Source organism: Haliaeetus albicilla, chromosome 13, assembly GCF_947461875.1.
Source record: "Haliaeetus albicilla chromosome 13, bHalAlb1.1, whole genome shotgun sequence".
NCBI classification, from domain to species: domain Eukaryota; kingdom Metazoa; phylum Chordata; class Aves; order Accipitriformes; family Accipitridae; genus Haliaeetus; species Haliaeetus albicilla.
The window spans coordinates 5,727,795-5,752,936 of NC_091495.1; the positions used below are offsets into that span (position 1 = coordinate 5,727,795).

Below are 25,142 nucleotides of genomic sequence, written 5' to 3' on the forward strand. Positions count from 1 at the left end.
GGGCATGGCTGGTCTCTGCTGATGGTGAGCCCTCATCAAGGGGCAGCGGACCTGGGGAGGTCTGTCCCGTGTCCTGGTGCATCTGGGTGGTGCACGCTAGACGTACGGCTGCCTCTGCAAGAGGGTGCTGCTCTGGTAGGTCCTGGACCGTATCTGCCAGCCCTGGGTAGGTGCCTCAGGCACCCAAAGGCATCTCAGAAGGCAGTAGGTACCTACGTACAGGTTTCTGCATACCCCCTCGGCCTTCATGTGGGCTTCCTGGGCAATCCCAGGGCAACAAGCATGTGGGCTCTGCTATAAACCAAGTTTCCTACAGGGCACGTGGACTGGGAGCTGGAGAGCCAGTGCCAGTCTGCACTGAGAGGTGTAAAGATGCCCTTTCGCCGAGTAACCTCGTGGGATGCTGGTCCCGAGGCTGCGGGCAGAGTTCAATACCAAAGGCAGTGCCAGCCCCTGTAATTGGGCACGCTGATAGTACTTTTCCTGGATTACCTTTGCACCCATGTGACTGAGCTTTCCCAACAAAGCATGCGAGCAATTAAGGAGCTGAGGCCTCATTAAAAAAAACAACCACACAACAGGGCTTGTGACAGGTAGCTGGTGTCTCTAGCACAATTACCCGATAAGCGTAAGGCTTTGGAAAAATCCAGTGTGGAAAGGGTTAGGAGCTCAGTTGCATAATTCTCTTAATAAGCTGTTTTGTCATAAGCCATATCATAAACAGGCAGGAGCGGGGGCAGGAGGACGAGGAGGAGGATGGAAGGCTCCTCATAGCCTCCGCAGGCTGAGGAGGCTGTAGGTCGTTCACTGGGTGGTGACTAATGTCATTATCTATTTTTTCCCCCTTGAAGTGGTAATGTTTCATCTGCATTTTGGCCTCTTTATCCTTTTGTTCAAAACATGCCTGTTTGCCTTTTCCTTCTCATCCCCCATGGCCCCACTCCCTCGAGATGGGAGGGATGCACGGGGCAGCTCCCGGGCTCCCTCAGGGCAAGGATGTGCAGCCTCATGTGGTGGGCTGGGAGCGAGGGGATGTATCCATCTGGGAAGAAAAAAGGCAGTTTATGAGTTTTGGACCCCAGGTTTATATCCTTTCCAGCAGAGCCGGCAGTGTCTGCAGCAAGGAACTCAACCCCTCCTGCTTCACTGCCACCAAAATTTCCCCAGCCCACAAGTGGGTGCGTCAAGAGAGGCCAACGTTGCATTGCAATGAGGGTTTGGGTTTTTTATTGTGTAACCTCCCATGAAAATCATGCCTGTTGGGTGGACTGGCTTTCTGCTGGCCCAGGCTCCCAGGAAACCCAGTGGCGGGGACCCCGTGCCTCCCCAGCTCCTGAGGCAGAGGGTGGCTGATGACCGGAGCTGCTAATTGCTGCGGGGAGCTGAAGTGACAGGCAATTAGGCAGTGGTGTGGTGGCCAAGCCCCATCATAAGCATCAGGTAAGCTGGTCTCCTAGGGTGCTTGGTTTAGTCCCCCTGGGCCTGGCTTTTCACTGCACCATGGGTTTTTTTTAGAGCATTCTTATTTTCCATCCTATGGTGGGGATGGTGCCCGCTTATTAGTGTCACCGTCACCCCAAGAAGAAGAGATACGCTCAGGCATGGATACCAGAAGGAGGGCTGGAGGTGCTTTGGCTGCACCCGTGCTTTCCAACAAAGTCCTAGGAGAGCAATGGGCAGGGGGAGGGCAGCATCACCTGGCGGCAATTGCACGTGCAGGGACGTGCCCATGCGTGTAGGGGCATCTCAGCCTCTTGTGTTTGCACATGCATGTGTCCGCGCACGTGTATATGCGGATGTTCAGCTAGCTCGTCGTGAGACAAGGTTTTCCCCACGGTACACAGTGCTGGGAGGGTGTGTGAGCACGTGCGTGGGGGGTCACCGGGTCTTCCTCCTGCTCCCCAGGGTGTACCAGAGTAAGGCAGGCCTGGTTTATCTTGTGGGAAAAAAAATCTACCCGGCTTGAATGACATAAGAAATGACCTGAAACATAGGGCTGAGGCACAGTTAAGCATAAAAAAAAATATTAGGAGCTTCCTGGTAATGGCACCCTGGGGCCTGGGTTGTTTTATGGTGGCAGGTCAGTGCCATGAGACGGGCAAGGAGGGAGGGAAGGGGGCCCCTCTCCCAGCTCTTGCCTACTTTTCCCCTTTTGGGAAGGCATTGCTTTTGTATTTTACATCCAAACACTTTTTTCCCAGCTGCTATCCCAAGCTGAGCATTAAGGACCAGCTATTAGAGGCAGCTGGGGGTGCAGAAAGGGAGGAGGGCTTCAATTTAAATGAGCATTTGAAGCTCAGGGCTGGAGCGGCTGCACTTGTGAGAGGGAATGGAGGGGGGGATCTAATTTTTAAATAAGCACCGTCCTACCTCTGCCTTGTGCCAGCTGCCCCGCACCCCCCGTAACAGTCTCCTTACCACGATGCAGAAGGAAAAAAAAAAGAATAAAAAGAGAACAGGGAAATTCTTGAGATTCTTTCCAATGGAAAAAATGTCTCCACTTATCACTCAGTGTCAACAGCGGCAGACACCTGTGTTTAAACACCCAACGACGACGAGCAGCAAGCCAAAAGGTAACCCAAAGCCTCTGCTTCCACCTCCCTGCGCGCACAAGCGGGACAATGGACTTGGATGCTTCTCCATCAGCCTGGCGGGGCTGGGGCCAGCATCTCAAAGCCGTGTGAAGGCGAGCTTAGAGGTGGCAAAGCTGGCAGCATCCTGCGGTCAGGAAATGCCTGCAGCCTGGCCGCCCGCCTGAGGCATTATCGTGCGTTCCTTAATTAGACTGTCACCTACTTATCCCTCCCTCCTTCCTGTCCTTGGCAAACTCTTGCTTCATCGCATGCAGGGGTAAGCCGTGGCGTTCGCTATTTTCCTGGCCGGCCAGCCTGCGTGGGAAGCTCAGGAAGGAGGATGAAGGACGTGGTGCAATGTGGTGGGTAAGCACTGGGAAACCTAGCGTACGCTTCCCCCGGTCTGGGGATGCATGGAGTGTATGCTCTGGGGTGAAGCGATGCTCTGTGAGCAGCAGGGTTATTTGCTCTCGTGGTGCCACAGCATGGCCCCTCATGCTGGCACACCCGAGCCACATGCTGCTCGTCTTCATCTGCTGGGAATGCCAGGCACTTCACGTACTTGCTGCATGGGGATTTTTTTGGTCAGCCCATCAAACCTTTGTTCTTCCAACTGCCCCATCCATCACTCTCACTCCTAACCAGTACCCATGAAGCAGAGGGCCTAAACAGACTTTCCCCCATTCCCTTCCTACCTTCTCTCAAGTTCTTGTTCATGAAAAATACCAAAATTTTGGGGAAGAGGATCTCCAAACGTTACAGCAGCCTTGTGTTTTCCGAGTCCTATGCAATGCTAAGGTGTTGGTAGGAAGCCACCACCATGTGACAGTCTGGTCAGGGGAACACCTACTGCCCATCCCTCAGTCCTCACCTATTTCCTGTGTGATCTTGAGCAAGCTGCTTATCTTCTACATTAATTTCTTAATTAATGCTTAATTTCAGCTTGATTCCTACAGGTGAAGAATGCAAATAATAACAACACTGAAGCCCCTTTGTAGAGCGTGCAGAAATACCCTGCACATGAGCACACAGAGATGGTCAAGGATTAGTGAACATAGAATCATATGAACATAGAATCATAGCATGGTTTGGGTTGGAAGGGACCTTTAAAAGTCATCTAGTGTCCCCCCCACAATGAACATACGTCACCAGACATCACTGAACACGTATCCATTGTGTTTGCTTCATTATTTCTATTGCTGCTGCTTTTCTTTTGGCTTGGTTAGTGATAATGCTACTGAGATGTTTTCTAAATAGTTTTAAACAACAACAAAAATATCTCTTGCAGTCAATAGTAGTTAATTTACCATGCTAGGAAGATGCATCTTCGTTAAGGTCCATGCATCCCACAGCATCTAAGCCACTAGAATGGAAATGTTGGCTCACACCTTCTTCCAAGACCTAGTTCATCCTGGCTGATTCTTGTTACCTGAAGTGCTTGGATTTGGTCTGTAGTCACTCTCAGCACCTTTTACAGCAAAGCAGATGCTCCAGAGGGGGATGTATAAATTTGGTGAGTTGAAATGTTCTCTAAAAGGAGAGGTCCTTTCTCAGCATAGGTTTAACTGTTTAAAGTGGAACTCCTCTGGTCCAGCCCCACCACGCAGCCCATTTTTTTTTGCTTATAGAGTTGAAAACAGTGAGAGTTTTAGCTGGCATCACTGTTTCATTTGGAGAAGTGATTTTTTCTCATGCTATCCAATGTTTTTCCCCAAATCAATCCACTAAGCAGTGTCCCTCAAGCACTGCATAATTCAGCATCATTTGGTGCCTGTAATGTTACAATTACTCTTCAAGGCTCATTTGCTTCAAGGTCTTCAGGCTGTAAAGTTATGGGAGGGTGGTTAGTTGATTTTCAGGAATGTCTACTCTCTGGCAGGGGCTGGAGAAGGAAGGAACCGAAAAGAAATGCATGCAAATTCAATGACATAGCAGGAACTTCAGAGGCATTTCAACACAGTGATACCCACAGGCAAAGAAGTCGTAATTGTTCAGGGGAAATAACAGCCTTGCCAACTTCTATGATTTTATCGGGAGTCTCGTAATTTCCAGAGTGTCCTTAAAAGCCCAGCTGCTGGAGTCATCCCATTGTCAGGCAGTCTCAGCTTCCTTTTAAATGAAAAGGAACGTTTCCAGCTTTTTTTTTTTTTTTTTTCCCAGAGAAAACCTTGAGAAAGTAAAGTATACTGAGGGTTCAGAAATGGAAGGAAAAGAGAACCCAGGTCATATTAAAAATAAGCAGAAAACCAACACAGAAATGCATGATCAAAAACACGCTCACTCAGTGGTTTTTTTGGAAAAACTCAATGCCAAAACCAAATCTATTGCCATTTTCATCTGGACAACTGATTTGCAGACACTTGTGCTTGTCTGTCCCAGCCTTGTACCCTTGCCTCGCAAGACTCGGGTGGCTCCAGGATGGGCCAGGAGGGAGATGCTGAGGGTCCACCTTTGCTCTTTTTCTTTCTCTTCTCCCCATTTTCATCCGTGACTTGTAGTTATCCAGCTCGCAGGGGCATTGTCAGCCCTAAAAGTGTGTGTGCCCTGACACTAATGCTTGTTGCTTTGCTACTGTATGTATCAACTACTTTTATATCGCCTTTGGGTAATACCTGCATAGGTATTCCCTGCTGTCTGGCACAGCAAGCTCTTACAGTGTAGATGATGGTGGCATCCAACGTGGCTCGCTGTCCTGCATCACTTCCACCTCTCTGTGCCGTGTCTTAGCCCACCTGGTGTTGCTCTGCTCCCTGAAGGCACCGCTCTCCTCCACGTTTCCATCCAAGTTCACGTCTACAGGGATGTCTTGGCACACATTCTGCTCGTGTTCCCTGGCCACAGCCGGCATCTGGCTGCCCATGCAGCTTTCCCCATCGTGAACATCATCCCAGCCCCAGGGCCCGTGCGGTACTGGGATCTGCTCTCCCGGACGAGGGTGTGTGGGATGGCTAATGGAGGACATTAGCTTCACCAGAGCCAGTGAGAATTTGGTGAGACCTGAGGAGAGTTAACCTTCATGGGGAGGCTTGAAAGTGCTTTTGTAGGGGAGGAGCTGGCATGGACAGTTTTTTGAGAGCTAAAGTAGTGATGTGGAAAGTTGGCTGTGCTTTTTGCCTCCTGTCATGGCTGCAAAGTTAAAACCATGATAAGTGTGGGGGAAGGTGGAGGGATCGTAGCTCCTCCGTGTTGTGGTAACGAGGCCTGGCGAGGGGATTAAAAACCAGCTGCAAAGGCATGGTTATGCTTGCAGGGTAACTGGGCCCTTAATTATGTGAGTAATCTTCCTGAGCGGGCTGGTGCAGATACAAGTGATGAGTAAGTGCTGCAAGGTCGTGTTTGCAAGAGGAGTGTAGGCTGGAGGGCTGGCCAAAGCCTGCATGTGGACTTGTAGGAAAGGCAAGGGAAGGAGAAAGGCAGGTGAGCAGCTGGGCGAGGGGAGGAGAGGAATCTGTCTTGGCCAGAGGACATTACCTGCCTTTCCTAGGAGGGTTGTTCTAAAGACCTGAGGTGGGATGCCTGAACTGAAAGTGAAGAGGCTATCTTTTTTTTAAGCAAGGCACCTTTCCATTCAGAAAATGGCACTGGGCTTTTTTGTTAGAAGCCATGAGTCTTTACAGCACCTTTCAGTAGTACCGTGAGTTTATCCCCCCATTCCTCAGAGCGGTCGCTCAAGCAAGGCTGGAGATAAGTATAGCCAGGGATGGAAAAACTTCACATTTTTAGAGGCTTCTTCACTCAGTACTGGATCAGGACCCAAAGGTTTCAGCACTTATTTTGAGCATGTTTGGACTTAACTGGGGCCTCCTGGAGGCAAAAAAAAAAAAGCTTTGTCACAGCATTTGTTCTGCTTCCAACAGGCTCGTGGCAATGCAAGCACAATGCCGCTTTCCTCCAGCCCTCTGAAATAGCCCTTTGGCTAAGCAAGGAGCCTCCCCATCCGTGGAAGCCGGTGACTTTAATCTTTTCCTGGTGAGCTGTTGGCTGGCACAGAGGAGGTACTTGTATGATGCTCTCTCCATAGCTATGCTGTTGGTCCAAAATACAAATCCCAAACTTCCAGACTGGCTTTTGCTCTTTTTGTGCGTGGAAGTCTGAAGTGTCGCAGTTCTGCAGGCCACTTAGGGAGCTGTAGCAGTTGCGATGTGAGGAACTGTTCAATGTGAAAACAAGGCACTAGAGTCTGAGCCCTTTTCTGCGCTACCTTTGTGCCAGCAGCTCTGTGAACACCGAGCGCTGTGCGGGAAGGACTCCTGTGCCCTTCATGCAGCGCTGAGCTGTGATCCCCCTTTGCTCTTCATATTTCAGTGAAGTCTCTCTTTCTGTCTCACTGCCTGCACAATTCTGCCAAAGGTTTGGATTCCTAATGCTGCCAAAATGTCTTGCTGAAATCAAAGAGTGAAAATATTTCTGTTTCTGAAAGGACGCACGTTGCTGCTGACAAGGAGTGAACTCTTTCTTTCCATAGACAAAACCCCAAATGTCTGTTCTGGCTCTAAGTAGATATTAGCTTCAGCCTAAGGAAAAGAGCAACAAATCAGGAAAGCCGAGTTTCCTGCAGAAAGTCCAGTGTTTGCCTGCCCGGTAACTGAGTGCTAATTCCAGGAATAAAACAGCTGCTATCCTTGCACACAGGCAGTTGTCTCGGAATTTAAAGAGGAAATGAAATGGGGAAAGGAAACAAACAAAAAATTAAAACGTCACGTATAAAACCATGCCAAAGGTATAGAGAAGCAGAAGTTCTCATTCAACGAAGCGTTACATGATTGCTCGATAGGTCAGTAAACAGTGCAGGTGAAATTCTGGGTCCTCTGAATCTGATCGTCAAAATTTGGAGGCTGAGTCTTTCTCACAGACCAAGCTGTGCATGTGTACCTTATTTTGCCTAAAATGCTTAGTCTGCTTTCATGCTGTTTGTGGGAGAGATTGAGACCTGATCCGTGGAAAACCAGTGCCCAAGATGTAACCAGCTCTAAGTCAACGCGGTCCGGCAAGTACAAATTCAGAGAGACTTCAAAATCTAGGAAAAAGTGGTCACCAAGACAGTTTCCGCTACTGATTGAGTTGTAACAGAGAGTTTTACATGCGAACTTGCACAACCCCCATTACTTTATCGTCTTGGTGCTTCATCATCTTTATTGCATTCATTCTTGTGCAGCCCTAGGAGATGCAGGTCTCTCCTGGCGCAGGCGAAGAATATAATCAGGGAGATTTACTTATCCTGCCTTATCCTGGCTGTTCATGCATATAAAAGGCCTTTGCCTTCAGCTGTGGCTTAGTACTGATGTAAGACCTTTTTCTGGTGCACCTCTCTTCTCTCTCTGCCCCTTCCTCCCATCGAGAGCAAAATGGCTTCTGCTGTATTTAGTAGGGATGCTGTGCAACACTGAAGAGCAATATCCTGAGGTAACCCCCCAAATGGCTTTTATTCACGCTGTGCTGCTTCTTGCTGAGGGGTCCTGTGCACGCAGGAGTTGCTCCTAGGTTCCCATTGCCATGTCTGCTTTACCCTCCTGCCCCGTATTCCCCTCTCCTCCACAAATTCCCTCTGTGAGACTCCTGTTTTCTTCTCTCTCCTGACCTCTGCTTTGCTGTGCATCCCCACTGATGTGCATGACCTGGGTAGGGTAGGCTGAAGGGGTCCGCTCTCTCCTCCCGGGGCACCTCGGGGGGTCCTGCTGGCATGCCCTCCCTTTGCAGGAGGCTCCTCTTCTTGCCCATGCAGAAGGCACCGGGCCTCTTTGTGGCATGACATGGAGCTGTGTGCTTCAGAAAACATAATAGCTCTGGAGAAGGGATTGCTTTGGACCAGCTGAGAAGCTGACATCCCTCAAAAGGCTTTAAAGCTCCTGTCATTGGGTCTACAAGGACTCCAGAGTGCATCTGCATCTTCTAGATTGCCAGAGAAAAAAACCTTCCCCTGTCCTTTTTGCCCTTTCCACTGTCAGAAGATGCCTGGGGAGAGAGAAGCTGTGCTCCCAGCCATCTGACTGCCCCTCTTTGTGCTGCTCCCCTGGCAGGAGGTGGGAAATCACCCACTTCACCATGCCTTTTGCTTTGCCTCCCTGCAAAGTGCCACCACTGGCAGGGAGCTGCAGCTCGGGCAGCCTGCTGGGATGCTTTGCTCTTTCTTCCTCTCTCCTGGCAGCCTCCTGACTGTATGGGAACAATGGGATGACGTGACCGGAGCCCTGTAAATACTAATTCCCCTTTGAGGCTGTCGCACCAAACAGGAAACACAAACAGCCCCAGAATAGAAATTCAGCCCTCGCTCCGCTCCTCAGCAGGGGCTGCTCCCAAAGAATGCCGCCCGCCACAGCCCTCCTCGCGTGGCCGAGCCACTCTGCCCCTCGTAGTGTTCCCCAGGCCCGGTGCTTCGACTGGACCATGCTCATGAGGAGGTCATCTCCTACCTGGGAATGGCAGGCAGGTGGGTTTTGGGACGTGCCTTGCCCTGGCAGAGCTGAGGGTGGCAAGTGATATTTCCTACAAGGATGGATTTATGTTGCGGGGCCGGCAGGAGCCTTGGGAAGCTGAACCAGGAGGAGGTGACGCTGGTTTTGGGGACAGATCACGGAGGTGAGGCTGTGCTGTGCCTGCTCGTGCTACCCCTGCTCTGAGGTGGGCTGCTTGTTGCCAGAACTACAAACATCACATTGACCTGCCAATAACGTCCCCTCTCAAAACTCATTTTCCCTTTTGCACTGAACAGTGGGGCATTAGCGCGTGAACTTGCAATTGCTGCCGGGCTGTTGTTACCTCTGTAACACGTTTACTGGGACATCTGTTGAAATCAATAGGCGATTAGGAAGTACCCTGTAAAGGAGCGAAGTGTTGATCCAAGTGAGGATGCACCCTGGGTGGAGGGTTTGGGTGTGTCAACTGGATTGCAGGACCTCTGCTGAAGCAAAACTTTCATGCCTGCTCCCTTTAAACTGCCCTGAGCTTTCAGAGCACCCCCCCCCCCCCCCCCCCCCCCCCCCCCGTGCTACCTTTGCTTGTCTTTCATATTCAATGTATTTGCAGTTCTTGTGAGTGGGCACGTTGCATTTAAATGAGGCTTCGGTCATCCTGACCTGCTGCTCCTTATCCTGCAGTCCTGTAGTCCAGCAGTGATGTGACACTGTTGGATTTTGGATGTCAGAAGATTAATTGGTGCTGAGCATGTGCGAGTCAGTGGTGCAGAGACAACGCTGTGTGGGTCGGTGGTGCTGAGCGGGTGCAGAAGGGGGGCGGTGCAGCGTGGTATCGCACGTGGTCCTGAGGACAGGCACGGCCCTTTCAGGAAAATCCTTTTGTCCCCCAAGCTTTGACTGGCTTTCTGTGAAATGAGGCTAATGGGTCTCTATCTATTAGACTGAGCTGTTTGGAGCAGGTACCATCTCCTAGTCTTTGTGCAGTAACAAAGTCCCTTATGCTGGAAATGAGGTATTACCCGCACCACTGACCTCTGGTTTATACCATGGCAAGAGCCGTGTTGTAGCCAGAGCTAAATCTTTGGTGTTGACTTCAGTAGAAGGTGCTTGGGCTGGGAAGGGGCTCCCAAGAGACAGTTACGAGAAAGGTGCCCCACGTGTGCGGATGAGTTCCCCCTCTGGGTGAGGAGGGATGCGATGATGCTTTCCTGAGGGGGACGTAGGTTGGCTTCCTAGCTCAGGGACTCATCAAACCACAAAGTTTACCTGAAGACTGATGCACAGCTGTGCTCTGGGCATGCAGATGGACTAGGGCGTTGTAGGCATGTCCTCCCCTGCCAACCTGTCTACCTGACAGCATGGCAGGTCTTGCCTCTACCCATCTTGAGTCTCTCCATCGGTGTCTATATTGCTTTAGGCTTTTCTGGGTTAGGAGAAGAGTTCAGAGGGCTGGGGACAGGCAAATGTGTTTGTCCCTTTGTGCCATTGACATGTTTTAGCACAGTTTTCTCTGGTATTTCCTAGAGTTAGCCCTGAGCAGCTAAATGGAAGTAAAAATGGAGAAATCCACATGGAGGAAGAATACTATGTTTGGTAAGCTCCAGCCTGGCTTCTTGGATGGCTTCAGGCAGCCCTTTAAAGACCTATTTCTAGGGGCTTGCTCTGAAAATGGGGACATCCTGACCTGTGTTTGTGACAGAGGACACAGCTTTGCTTCACTTCCCTGACTGTCTTCTGTGCTTCTATCTCATTTCCATTGCTGTTCTTTAACCTCGGTCTTACCACCTTCTGACTGCTCTCCAAAAAGTGCAGTCATGATGATAACATGCTGCTTTCATCTGCAAAGTACACTGGTACCTATTGATGAAAACACCCGTAAGATACTACTGCACTGCTGGCAGGGGAAGGATTTTCTGCCTTGGCACTCAGCACCTGCCAGGCTTCCCTTGCATGTATAGGTAGTCAGGAGGGTCACCAAGCTTGCAAAATTTCAAGATGGGAGCAAAGCTTCCTGATATTTCCAGTGACCATCTCTAATCATTATTTTAACTAGGGGAGAAGGGATTGAGCTTGTTACTTGTGTGAGACTGAAGGTGTATCTAGTTTTCAGCAAGCGTTTTGTAGGATAGCGGCCCTCTGGGAGTTAGGCTGAGATAAAAGAACACATCACTGCATCCTCCCATGGCTGTGCCTGAGCTTTCCAAGTTATACCACCATTTATTCTCAGCTTCTTGCCCACAGTGCTGCTGATAATGCATGTTTCCAGCTTCCATCATGCACAAGGTTAAACATGACATCTCCTGAAATGCTGAGTGTCTTCTTCCCTGCACCCTCAAGGTGACAGGCTAGGAGCAGATCTGCTGAGGAGGAAAGAAAACATACTTGAAGACAGGGAAATGTGTTTTCACACTCTGTTTCCAAGCTGAGATTGGAGGAGAAAAAGAGCAGGGACCGAGTTTCTGTGTAGCACAGTGATCTGTCAAGAGCAGTGGCAGCTGGGAACTGCATGGCTCGGGAGGCTGGGTAATGGGCTATGAAAGTCCTTCACCTCTGGGTTCACAGTGTTCAGCCAGGCACTGGCCAGCAGTGAGGGAATATTGTTACTCTGGCAGAGCTGCTCAGTGGTTTCTGTGAAAATAAAAGGACTCACTGCTGTTCTGACAAGCCCTATTCCTGCTACGGCTCCTAGCAAGTGCTTAAGGAACCAAAAGCTGGTTTTGACAACACTGTTGCTGCCCCATTGGAAATTACTGGGAGAAACAGCTCTAACTAGACCAGCTGATACTGGTGTACACCTGTGACTTGGGCACACAAATGTTTTTCTCATCTGTTTGGTGCCAGATACAGAAATGTGTGTGCTCAAATCAGAAGAACTGAAGAGATGGGCTGGATATCAAAAAGCAGTAACTGGATGGGCTAGCAAGACAAGACGTGAATGGGAGTGCATTCACATGGGCAGACCAAACCTTGTCAGTGGTAGCTGGGAGCCTGGAGAATCGTCCAGGATTACAACCAAGTCCCTGACGGTCCCTTCCTGGGAAAAGGATAACTTCACGTGTTGATAGAAACCACTAAACGCTCTTGCTATTGGTACCTTATCAAAATGTTGCTGGGCCAGATACTGGAGAAATTTGCACCCAAGATAGAGAACTTTCTAGCTGAAGGACTAGCTGGCTTGAAGTTCAGAAAGGGAGCAGTATAAAAAACATTTGCTATTCAGGAGAGCACTGGCAAGGTGACATATGCTTTTGGTGAATTTTCAGGCATCAACAGTGACAAGGTGTAAACCTCCCTGGGTAAGGCTGCAGTCGGCTGGAGGTGGTGAAAATACTAAATGGTTGGTGCAAAGTGTGACTGCCTCAGCAGCTGTGGGCAAGGAGCAAAATAATTGGCTTGACCTCAGGATAGGTGTCAGACAGGCTTGTGCTCGAACACCGGCTTGTTTCAAGAGACATTGGAAAAAAATGTTCAAAAGAACCACTGATGTAGCCCTCAGAGGATGTGAGAGTAGTTAACTGTATGCTTCACTGATGAGGCTGGCCTCAATGGACCTTTGCAGGAAGACTGATGAAAATTTTTAGGAAAGAGGTTCAGGGAGAAGACATGTTAGATCTAGAGAACTAAAGTGGAAAGACAGACAGTGGTAATATCCAGCTTGGCAAATACATTCCTGTGCAGATCTTAAGAGGCTGCAGTGCTTTACCCTTCCTATGAATTTTAGGCGTCTTGGCAATGCGGTGACAAGGAACTTTAAGCATTGCCTCAAAACCTGGTGTCAAGCTGGGCATGTGACCCTGTTCTAGCTAAACTCGCCAGCTTTTAGAATAGGTCACCATGCTACGAAGTAGTGTAAAATTAAACCGGTGGTGCCTGGTTCAGGATCCTTGTACCGCGTGTGAGACAGGCATGGACAAAACCTGGCATTCTGAAGTTCTCTGAACTGGGAAGATGGCAAAGCGTGGCTGCAGCCTGGATTTACAGCACCATCAGTGGTGATGGACGTCAGGGTGTGTGGGTTAAGGGATTGAAGGGTTGCAGCCAGAGTGAACCGATGGGGCTGGCAGCTGCTGAGCCGGGCACCCTGGCAAAGCTGTGACCTGGCTGAAGAGCCTGGAAGCACACAGAGGTGGTGAAGGATGGAGATGGCTGAGCGCTGGCTTCTGTGTGTGCGTTTGCCGCTGGCGGTGCTGATGCCCGGCTGTGGTGCACAGCATAAGGCAGGAGGGAAGGGATGGGACACCCAACCTGTCGTGTGGGTGCAGGCAGCGGTCGCATCTCTGATGCTGGGGTTGGGGAAGCTGCTGTGAGCTGATGTCATGGACTGAAATCTTTCTGTCAGGGATCAGGGGAGGGGCTGGGGCCGTTTCATTTACCTTAACATCCCGTGCCAGCTCCCCAGAGCTCCTTGGGGCTTTCTGAGCCTATGCATCACATTATTGCAGTGACCTTTCTTGAATTGCTTTGGGCTCAGTATCAGCACAGTCTACCCCTTTCTATATTGAAAATAGGATTACTTTCAACTTTCCACCTCAAGAGGCAAATTGGAGCCCACAGAGCAGGATTTAAGCCGTTAAGGCATTCCTATTAATTAGTCTTCTTTCCAGCAAACTCCCTGGAAGTAGAAAAGGCAGAGGTAAGATGCAAAGCCCCTCATCTCTGGGGTGGGCTCTGCCAGAATTGTTGGGGTTTTTTTTCAGTTTATTCTGCTTCTCAGGTACGTATGCTCACTAATGTCCTGTGGGGGGAAAGCAGGGTTTAGCAAACAAAGCCCTGTGAAAAGGGAGAGCCAGAAATAGAAAGGCTGTGAATATAGAAGCCCCAGGCAGTGTCTTCCTCTGCCTGGAAGAAGCTTTCCTTATTACAAAAGCCACCTTCTGACTGGCTCTCTGATGGCCCTGAGCAGTTAGGGGAAAGGAAGGCCATCAGAGAGACAATTATTTTTTTGAGGCACAGTAAAGACCTATTCATAAAAGAAGCAGCAGGAGGGAAGGTGGGGAAGGGAGGAGGAGGGAAACAAAGGGAAGTTCAGCCAGACCTTCTTCCACTCTACGAAAACAGTCTTGGTATTAACCCTTTAACAGTGCTTTGAGCATCCTCAAGCCCTGAAAATCTGCTAATTAATCCGCAGGCTGGTATAAGGGTAATAGGAAGATGGGAACTGAGTCCTGAAGGTTTTGGTGGGTTATCCATCACCACTCTACCCTCCCTTACCCACCCACCACAACAGCGTGGCTTCCAGCAGGCGTATCCCTGCAAAGGACAGGTCTTCTAGTGGGGAAACTTCAAAGCTGTTTCAGGGAGACTGGAAACTCTCCTACCTTTGAGTTTTGTTCCAAAACATTGCCTGCTGGTTTGAACTTTCTGGTCTGGGCCAGGAGTCTTCGATGAAACTAGCTCTTTCAGTGAGAAACCAGTAAAAACTTTGCACAGGGCCCAATCTGGACTATGTTTTACCAAAGAAATGCTCTGCTTGTGGTTGGTCCTTATAAATAGAAGTGCTGGGACCAAGGAGAAAGTTCCTGGGACACAACTTTGAATGGCTGAAAGGAGGCAAATCACCGGGAAGCAAGCCTAGGGGAGATCTGGCAGTATGAGGCTACGAAGTCTCACGTGCTCATGTTAAGGGCATGGACATGAAGTTCTCTCTGGAGACAGTGTGACAGGTATTAGAGGGTTAAAAAAATCACAAAGCAAAGGGAGTTCTGGGCTTTAAAAAATGATGCTCAGTGTAGTTAAGTGGTGCCCACAGAAGACAAGATTCTGCAATGTTTCTGTGTCACTCCACATCTCACCTTTTTTTAAAAAGAAATATGTTGTATTTGTTTGGGGGAAGTAATGGAAATTCATAGGAAATGTGAAAAAGCTAGTCTCAGACTGATTTCCAGGAATTTTCCTAAGAACAGGTTTGATCTTCCAGGTAGCAGTAGTCAGTCGCACAGTCACAGCACACACGTGCCTTAGAACATCCTAATGCCTTCTTTGTTAATACCCTTCAGCTGAATTACGTCTTGACATCAGATATAACAGGGTTACAACCATACTTTTTGTGCCTTAGGTGTCCCAACTGGCTTCAGAGGGACAGCCCTGCACCAGCAGCAATACCTCTGTCCCCGGGAGAAGGGTTTGCAGACATCCACCCTGGAACTGCAAACTCGGACACAACTCCTCTTCCTCACTGACCCCGTCCCAACCCTTGTGGCCCTGCTGTATCTGAAGCAGAAGCCATGCTCATGTCTTGATTCCCTACGTGCAGGCGAGCAAGGCTCCGATGGGGGATGCCGTACCTGACAAGGAGCAGGCGTGGGGCGAGCAAACCAAGCAGCTCCTGCAGAAAGCTCAGAGGGGATGTGGAGTTCACTTCTTGTGTACAAGTGGCTTGCTTCATAGGTTTGATCCACTGATGTTACACTTCTTGTTAATAATTTTCAACAGCAAGTCACTGGGTAATTCAAGACCTGAAATAAGGGACATCTGAAAGGCATACAAACACACGCCGTGTCTGTTGGGGTGCCATATAAGTCGCTCACCTGAATTACTTGCACTTAAAGCGTATCAGAAATGTTTACGGCAGCTAAGTACAGTTAGAGCTCCTCAGGGTGACGGAGTTGTTGAGGAAGGTTTAAGTAGAAACAATGGGATAAACCGGCTGAGGGGAAACGTAGGCTGAATACCAGGAAAACATTTCTTGGTGCTAAGGTCACTTGGGCTGCGAGAGGGGGAAGTGGCAGCTCGCCCAGGCTGCCTTTGCGGGATGGCTGCGGGGTTGGGGATGCTGAGCGAAGGGGGACTGGGTTCTACAGAGATGCTGGCTGCCTGGTGTGTGTTTTCTGCCTCTGAGTGCTCATGAGTGGCTGGAAAGGGAAATGTCCTAATGCTTGTGCTCCCTGAGGGTTTATACTGCAGCCCAGCAACAGGGTTGGGATCTGAAATAAGGAGGCAAACCAGGGAGTGAGTGAGGAAAAGGAGTGGCCTTAAAGGAATGCATTGGAAACGGTTTCCCTGAATAGATGACAATCATTGCCCAGAAATATCTGCAAAGAGAGGCGTGAAAAGGACACCTTTGGCCATGCATCAGGCTGATTAGGGATCCCTGTGGGGCAGAGCAAGATGGTAGGCTGGGGTTGTGCTCAGACTTGGCACTACGGTGCCCACGGCAGTTTTGGCTGTAATGTTTTCCTGCAACCCCTACCCTGGTCAGGTCAGCACATCTGGAGAAATCTGTGCCTTTCTGCAGCCTGATTTTGTGCCACGGTGGAAATAAAGCATGTTGGTTTAAATTGTAACTAGATAACCATAGGCTGCAATGCGGATGCGCAAAGTTAAGCTGTTGTGTGAAGGTATGAGGTGTGCAGGTATGAGGTGTGCACCCAAGGAGGGTGGATCTAGATATAAAATACATAGAATAAATACAGGATCTTGAAAGAATTATTTTCTTCTTTATCTTTTGGGAGCATTTGGGAGCTGAAGACAGTTGACAATATATGAGTAAAAGGAAACGAGGCTCCAATGAGACACCAGAATATGCCCTAGCTTTTCTGTATTGCACCTTGCTACAAAAAGTAACTTTGGAAAACTGATTTTCCTCTTGCTCTTGAAGTTTATGCAGAACATTTTGGGGTCAAGCCTTTCGTCATCCTTGGAAGGCTGTCTGAGTGGAGATGGTCTTTGTGTGCCAAAGCTTGACTCCTCCACTTTCTGAAAGGTCGCTGTCACAGCACAGAACAGAGATGGCTGACACCGAAATTAATTCTGCAATAATTCACCTACCAGTCAGCTCACTCAGTTGTGCCCCTGAGTTAGTGTAAGTGGCACCCCAGTTACGAGAAATTCTCTTTAATTCTTCTTAGTTCTTAGTTGCTAATTCAAGTATCAACTGAAGCTGCACAAGAAGAAATTGCAAAGACCAACATTCATTACTTGAAGAAGTGACTTGGGAGAATTGCTCACAGTATATTTATACACCTGTGCACTGTGAAGGAGGCCACTGAGCTATTACCATTATCAGGAGAACTGTAACCAGGAAACCTCAGGAAACCATCAAGTTATTTCAGTCCTTCTCTGAAGCTCTCAGAAGAGGAGGCCATATGGGAAAGGGATTTATCATTGAATTTGAAGGTATTGGCATCTGCTTTTGTTCTGGCCTGGTATAAAACATCTGAGGACAGATAGTATTTAAAGGCTATTTTGCGGTATGAAATTGTGCGGTGGGGACTTGGTCTCGTCCCACTCCCTGATCTAACTGGCCTCCTTTAATTCAGCTTTAGTAAAGATGTTGCTGCTTGAAAGGTGTTGGGGTGGAACTCAAGCCTCCTCCCTCTCTGCAGAGTCAGAGGTGAAGAACTGGTTGGGGTTGTGTGCTTTCAGGACTAGTAGTGGCATCATTTCTACACTGTGTGTGGGACATAGTTGTTCAGTCCATCCTTGGCTTGGCCTTCCCAGTCTCACTGGTGATGCTGATGGATATGTGGTGTGAACACCTGGATGCTCCCAGCTGGTGACCCGGCAGCTTCTGAGCGACACTGACTGCTGGCCACAGGTGATAAGCTTGCCTTTTGTTAAAGACCATTAATCAGTCTAACACTAAGAAACACAAAGTGGATGTCACTGACACTTCCATATGGATATGCTGGCACTGCTGCGAGACCCCTACAGGGGCATGAGCCAAGAACATCACAACCAATATTAGAAGGGATTGCTCTGGCTGAGAAAGCATTAGGGCAAACCTAGGTTTCGCATTTTCTGCCACTAGTGACACCAGGGCAATGATATGAGTGGTGAGGCATTGGACAGAGTCTGCTCAACCTGCCAGACCCTCCTGCCTCCCCAGTACTCGCACGAGAAGCGGCTATGACTGCAGGCAGTGACTGAAAAGAAATGATGCAGTTAATGAACGGGAGAAAACCAAGGTGGTGAGATATACCTGCCATCTTAGCTGGTGGCAGAGTGCGGATAAATGATGGTGGGGCAAAACAGCTGGCCCTGGCTAAAGCCACAGAGGGGTCCTGGGGCAGCCTAGGAGAGCAGGCAGTGTTTGGCTGGATGTTGCACTACATGATCATCACTTTTCTTCCTCCTGCTCAGAGGTCCTTTCTGTCTCCCTTGGTTTTCCTTTCCATGTTGTTGTAATTCTGCTTGGGTGAGACAGAATTTGTTTTGCTTTTAACAGGAGAGGAAATCCACCAAACACTGTTAAAACTGGGATGCAATAAGCTTGTTCTGTAATGGTGAGTGGGTAGCTGCGAGACACTCGGGGGCTGCCTGGAGATGCTAGAGAAGAGTAAACAGGGATAGGAAGTCCCTACCCAAACAGAACTAAGAGCAGAGACCTAAACTACGGTTGAGTGAGTACAGAAAAGCCTTTGTGATATTGCACAAAGTTTAAAGATTTGACTTCACCATTGTGGAAGCCCCTCATGGGCTTTCAAGGGAGAGAGAGCCCTAGGAAAAGGGGCTGAATATCTTGAACCATAATGTCCAACAGGATGGAAAGTGCTCATGTTCCACAGAGGCCAGCTCCTAAACCTCGTGGAAATGATCTCCAGTGGCCTGTCAACTGGGGAAAGCAACCTACTGGATTACTACAGATCTTGAGATTTTCAAGGGAATGGCAGTATTTTATTTTGTTTCTCTTTCCTTTTTAAATCAGAGCAAAGTTGTTTCTTCCTCCTCCAACCACCAGACTGAAGTTCCAGTCTGGCTTGCACCCACAAAACCACACTGACTTCAGTGTGTGAGCTGAATTTAGCCTTTGGCCCTAAAATCCACGATAGTCGAGACACCTCAGTTCTGGGTTTGGCCAGCCCATATGAATGTACACTCACAATGCAGCCCTGGAAATTGGGGGAGGAGAAGTTGCTGCAACCTCACTTTTTGGACCTTCAGGTTTTGCTGATTTTCACACAGCTCAGTTTGGCTTAACTCAGTTTGGCAAAGGCATCTGCACGCCAGCATGGTAAATGGCAGTGTGGATTTTGGCCAAGCTCCATTATGCAATAGAAAACAAGACGCTGTAGCCGAGAGCAAGAGTTTGGGGCTTCAGAGACCCTACCATAGACTATTTCATCCCAGGGATTTTTTTACAGGAAAGCCTGGTGGGTTATTAGTTTGCTTTCTGATATCTACTTACCCACCAAGTTGGTGCATGGAGAGCTTGGTCCCTGCAGCATGCAGTCGTGGAGAGTGAGCGCAGACACTCATTTCCAGAGCCAGCTCCGTCTGGAAGCAGCTCTGGGTCTCCTGCACGGTGTGTGAAGGAGCCCAGCCAGAAGCAGTGCGCTGGAAGCCGTAGGGCAGAGGCAGCGCTAGCCCCAGCGAGGCTGTGCTCAGCCACAGCCACCAAGCTCTGCCGGAGGGTGGCTGAGCGAGGGGACCCACGCGGTGCTTTGGTACCAGCCCCCTGTGCTCCCTATGGTACCCATCCTGCCTGCTTGTCCTGGGGCATCCTCTTCCTCCTGTGCCCCAGACAACGGAGAATTAACCAGAGGAGCAAAGTGGCTGTGGCCTCTCTGAAATATTTTCTACCACCATGTGCTTCAAAAAGCTGTGGTCCTTATTCCACTTCCCAGTGTGGCAGGTGGCGTTGAGCAAGGAAAGCTGAATTCAGACAAAAACTGTATTCAGGCACCTGGGAAAGAGGGTTTGGGTATCACAGTTTATAACTGATAAAACTGAGATTTCGTTGGCCTGATTTTTTTTCAGAGATGCTGAGTGTATGTGGCACTAGAGGTGGGAAGAAAGGCAACTGTTTTCAATCCTGTTCTCTGCTATGTTTTCTAGGCCTTTGTAGGACTCTCTAAAACTCTGAGAACAAGGCAGTCCAGACCTCTGGGTGATCAGTGTTCAAAATATTCTCCATGCTGGCCTAAGACCTTCAGCAGTCATTGATCTTTGGGTACCTGGATGAAGGAAATTCAGACTTCTTGCACTGCAGGAAGGATGAGCTTACAGGTTTTGATGGAGAACTGGGTTTGATTGGGAGGTTGGGTTGGACTGAAATCTCTCTCTGACACAGACTTTCATTATGACCACAGCCATGTCACTTAATTTCTGGCCCCGCTGAATGCAGGGACAAAACTCTGACTTCAACAGGGTGGGAATTCAGCTAAATAGTTAAAAAAATACTATATATTTGAAGATTCCTCATAGGAAGTGACATCTCTTATTGGATCCAAGGTCTCTACAAGCTTGTGTCTCTGACGCCAGGCAGCAGTGAGAGGTTGGCGATAAGGACATAAAGAACAAGGCACGTGTAGGACAATCGCTTTTTAATTTTTTTTTTTCATAATGTGCTTGCCATTGTCTTAGCAAATCTGGCATTTGAGTCATTTTGTTCTCTCTGTCCTTTCTTGGTTATCTCTTTGTTCCTGGTGAAAATGATTTGACGTGCAGCAAGGCCAATGCGGTGTCTCAAGCCTCCTCGCCTCTCCCTGCCTTCCAGCATGGTAAGCAGCGTTACCGCAAGCTTGAGTGAAGAGCCCTCCCTAGGCTTTGAATCAGATGCTTTCAGAACAAGCCCCGAGTTCCTGGGAATATTTAAAGCAGCACACAGGAGAGGGTTTTTTTTAGATCTGCATTGACATTCCTGTGTTATCAACCTCCAAAGCTTGTTGCTTGCGTAGGAAGGAGAGCCGTGAACTGTCTAGGCATGTGATGTTCCACTCACTTAACCCTATCTCTTATCAGCACACACGAGGCTGCTGTGTGTGTCTTGTGGAGAGCTTTTCCATTGCCATCAGCAGCTTGTTTCTGCTCCTAAAGCTGCTTTTCGTTTTATATATATCCTGCCCATTCTCCTCCCCAAGGTACTCGTCCATCTGTAACTGCAGCTACCTCATTTTCTTTGAAAACCCTTTTGCCCTGCCTGCAAGCCCAGGGCAGGCTATTCCAGGGGCACGTGGGCACTGTCCTTCCCCACCTAACAGTTTTGGGAAGAGCCTTCTCTGAGGCAGTGACAGCAGTAGGTGCATGCTTCAGAGGATGCTGATGGGCAGGGGGACTGGTGGTGTGGGGAGCAGTTCCCCGCAGCCAAAAATCACCCCCATGCGTACACCCCCTTAGCATGATGGTGAGTGAAAATTAAAGCACATGCAATAAGCAGGTATAAATATACAGGTAGATAGCTATAGGGAATTATGTCCTTACAGGACACAGGATCAAGCAACGACTCCAAGGGCCAGACTTTGCCTTGTGCATCGGTTGCAGCTCGATTACCACGATGGGCACCACTGGGACACGTGGTAGTGCATGCAGAACCTGACCCCTGAAGGAGTCCTTTGGAGAGACTGATTAAGACAACCAGGCCATAAAAAAACCCCAAACCCTAACAACTTTGGTATTTGTTTAAGAGATTAGATAAGCTGACAGAAATGCAGAAGATAATTGTTTACACACGCACAGAGACACATACACCAGGAAGAAAATTCTTTTCCAAAAATAGCTACTTACTTTTTATTTATAGCTTTTTTTTTCTTTCTTTCTTTTCCTTTCTTCTGAGATGAAGCAGAACATTTACATAAGGGGCAAGGAGATCTGATGATGAATAACCATTTCTTGTGCAGACCAAAGTCCTCATTAGAGCTGCCAGCAGGGATAGATGTCTGGGCCTAGCGGAGCACCAGAATTAGCAAGTATCATTTAACTGTCTGGAGTCTTTAACTAATGGTAGACAAGCTCCTAGAAGTTCACTGGGGTTTTTTTCAAAGCATCGAAATGGTACGGGCCTGATTTATTCAGTCTAAAAGTTTCATGGGACAGAATCAAAGGCATAGCTTGTGCCTGAGCTATACCCTATTCATTTTGGCTCCGGCTCCCATCCCCTTGATCACCTCCCAGCCAACAAGAAAGGTATAATGCTGACACTGGGGGAGGTAGGGCCCTGCTGCTATCTGAATTTTACAGAGGGAGGAACCAAGGCGTGCTGACTTTTGCTGTTTGGCTGTCTCCCGAAGGCTTTTCTGTAGACCTCTGTGAATCTGTGCCTAAGGCACTGACCCAAGATCACTCAGAAAATTCCAGGCAGAGCAGAGAACTGATGATGCTGCATTGCCAGGTCATCTCTACGTGCTGCTCCAAGATCACAGTATGAACCTGGGGGGACTTGCTTCCTTCTAGCGCTGACTTCTGCTAAAATAAAGCAGCTGTTAGCCAGGTAGCTGTCTTTCCTCTCCCAGTAGCTCAAAACCTCTTGTGCTGCCCTTACCTGCCTGGCAGGACATCTTTCCTCCTCATCATTTGGGGTCACAATGCCATTGCTTTGCAAAAAGGACTTTGCAGCCGGCAGGTAAGGGCTGCCCCAGGTGCTGAACACGGTCTGGTTTCAGAGCTGCAGCAGTTGTCTGTGGCCACCTTAAGGTAACCTTATTTTCTGTTCCAGCGTTGCTACCCCATTTCTTTGTGGCAGAAGTGCTTGTGGTGTCCTGAGTTCTGCACTGTGGTCTTGGAGGATGGTGAAGGCAGAGGAGGAGGCTGGTTACAAAGGAGAAGCCTTGCTCTCTGCAGTGCACATAAAACCTTTGGCAGATGCCACCACCGGGAAAAGGATCATGGGAGAAAGGGCATGGCTGTTTAATGAGTTTTAGAAATGTGTTCTTTAGCTTTGTGTGCATATATTTTTAGTCTCGTAGAGTACAGAACTAAACTTTGAACAAAAATAGCTCTCCACTTACATAACATCCTTGCTTAGAAAACTCCCACAGCTTAAGCTCTCTGGAGGCTTCTGGAGCAGAGGGCTGTCAATCACATTGAAGCCATGACTCAGGCGTGTACGCACATCTCAGCAGTGCAAAGTCAAGATCTGCAGTGTTTACGCAGGATACTCTGCACAAGGCGTGTGGCAGCAAATGCAAAGCAGCATCCTAGCTCTACCATCTCAAAGACAAGGCAGGGTGTTGACCAGAGCAGAGAGATGAAGACGGAGCAGTGCTTCCCCTTTCTTCCCACTTGCCCTTGACCAGGCAGGGGGAAGAAAGGATGAGGGAAGGGTTTTCATTCTACGGGTTCCTGGGTTTTATTTCGTTTAGGTCTTCTTGAACAGTAGGCAGTCCAGACACCGAGCCCTTGCTCTCTGTTGCCTTGCAGTGGGAGTTGTTGGTCATCTGATACAGCCCAGTTTTAGTGTCCCCGCGTCCCTGGCACTGCTGTGATTAACAGTCCTAGCCAAGAAGCTCTGGAGCTGAAGAGGTTTGGAGTCACAGCTCTCTCCTTGAGCCTCTGCCTAGGACAGAAGCATACTCATGCTATGGGGAAAGTTACCCGGTCACAGCCGGGGCTTCATTTATTCCGGTGATAAACAGGGGAGTGTAGTGTCAAGGGTGTTCATTCTTTCCATTTGCACTTTGAACATGCATGGTTAGAGATTAGTAATGTGTCATCCTTTCTTCATTCTGTTTTCCCTTGGCAGCCATGCTGTACGTGGATGAGCCTGGGCAAGTAGGTGATACTGGTTTGTTTGCCAAAAGTAACATTACATTGTGATAGCACACGTTGACTCTAAAGGACCGATTCTGCTGAACATGCTTGTTTTCCTGAGACACCAAGGTGGAATGGGTTTCGGTTAAAAATAACCGACCTCCCCATGCGGAGCCTATGCATTTCTTCCTGGGAAGCCATTTTTAAGCACAGATGGTCACCAGATGCAGTGGTTATCAAGGGGATCAAAGCTGGAAGCCCATCATGGGGATGAGCTGAATTCTTTCCTTTTGCTATCAGACCTTCTCAAGTGGAACACCTTTTTGGTCATCCTCTGGTGTGAGGGGAAATGTCTGTTTGGGGGGAATATGTGAGCATCATCAGGTCAATGAGAGACGTGCCGTGGTGGGTGTACGTGTGCATGCTTAGGAACAAACATTTACTGCGACGCTGATGGATTCTGAGAAAGCCATGGCTGTCCGCCGCATCTCAAAATAGCTCATGAAAACAGGCGGCCTTACACTGCTTCCATACTCTGCAACGGAGATGTACAGCCCTGAACTGTAATTTGTTATGCAATTTATTGAAATAGGTATCCTCCAGGGGCTTTAGGGCCCTAGTGAGAAAAGACAAGGAAAAACTAGGGACTAGCTTTCTTTAGTGAGATAAATAGTAAATTGTTTTCCAAATGCCTTGGAGTGATTTTATTGGGAGTCTTATTCGACCTCAGAATACAGTGGTACATTTATAGAAAGGTTATTTTTATCTTAGCTATGTGGACGATGGTGCTAAAACATCCATATTGTTAGTGACTGTGAAGTGAGTATCTTCCAGTTCCCTGTCTTTTCAACAGCATTAGCTTTGGATGCTGTTGTAGATCGTGTCTCTCCTGTCTTTCTCACAGAGGCCCACATACACATCACACGTAAGGATGCATATATGGTCTATGGTCATATATGTCAGGGAGAAAGCATAGCCTAGCAGATAAGACACTAGACAGATTTGCTTTCTACACTACTTTTCCTCAATACATCAGACCAGGTGTACTACTTGCCCACAGACTCAGTGCTCTGACACCAAAATGTGGGGACCCCCACCGTGTGTCCCAGGTGTTCTGTGACGACAGAATCCATCGCTGCTCTGGAGGTGCCATCAGGTGGCCCTTATCTCTCATACAGCAAGGCTGAGTTATGTTGCATGCAGGTACCACCATTTGCTTCCCACTTGCTTTGGCCTCAGCCACCAGCCTGACATGTCTCATGCTGGCAGCTTCTACCTCCAGCTAATTTTTTTTTTTATTTAGAGAAGTTCAGACATTTCTGAAAATAAAGGTAGTGAAAATTCGGTGGGTTTCCCCAGTTAAAATTCTGGCAAGCTTCTTCTAGAATAGCTCTAATATTCATACTGCTGGGAATTATGAAATTTGTTGGTGCCAGGACTGTTTGTCAGCCTAGTAGCTCTAGGTTATGCTATGTCAAACCTCTGCGGGGGGAAGTAATTTGCATATGCTCATATGGATTTTACAGGAGAAATTCCCAGAAGATTTTATATGCTTTAAGCGAGTCCAAGCCAGGGACTGAGTAAGACTTTGGCAGCTGGCAGGTTTGTGTCCAAATACCTGAGTTGGAGGCAAGAAGACTTTCTTCCTGCGCTGTTAGTGTTCACCCTGTCAATACACAGACAAAGATCAAACAAAAATCCCCGAGAATATTAATAGATCTGTCTTCAGAGCAGAGTCTGAGTATGGTAC

At 48.6% G+C, this 25,142-nt stretch overlaps 2 long non-coding RNA genes across 7 annotated transcripts in view; both read left to right on the plus strand.

The window, feature by feature from the left end:
* Positions 1-1,492: 1,492 nt before the first annotated feature.
* Positions 1,493-25,142, plus strand: part of LOC138688528 (uncharacterized) — a 33,057-nt gene continuing 9,407 nt past the window's right edge. For 2 of the 6 annotated variants that reach the window (XR_011327385.1, XR_011327388.1), the window contains exons 1-2: positions 1,493-2,939; positions 6,431-6,568. This is a non-coding gene — a long non-coding RNA (uncharacterized lncRNA). The remainder of the gene's footprint in view (positions 2,940-6,430; positions 6,569-25,142) is intronic. The other 4 variants (XR_011327387.1, XR_011327386.1, XR_011327384.1 and 1 more) reach the window with 4 other exon arrangements.
* LOC138688529 (uncharacterized) lies at positions 20,094-21,602 on the plus strand. Its single transcript, XR_011327389.1, has 3 exons — positions 20,094-20,232; positions 20,379-20,427; positions 21,480-21,602. It is a non-coding gene; the product is annotated as an uncharacterized lncRNA (long non-coding RNA).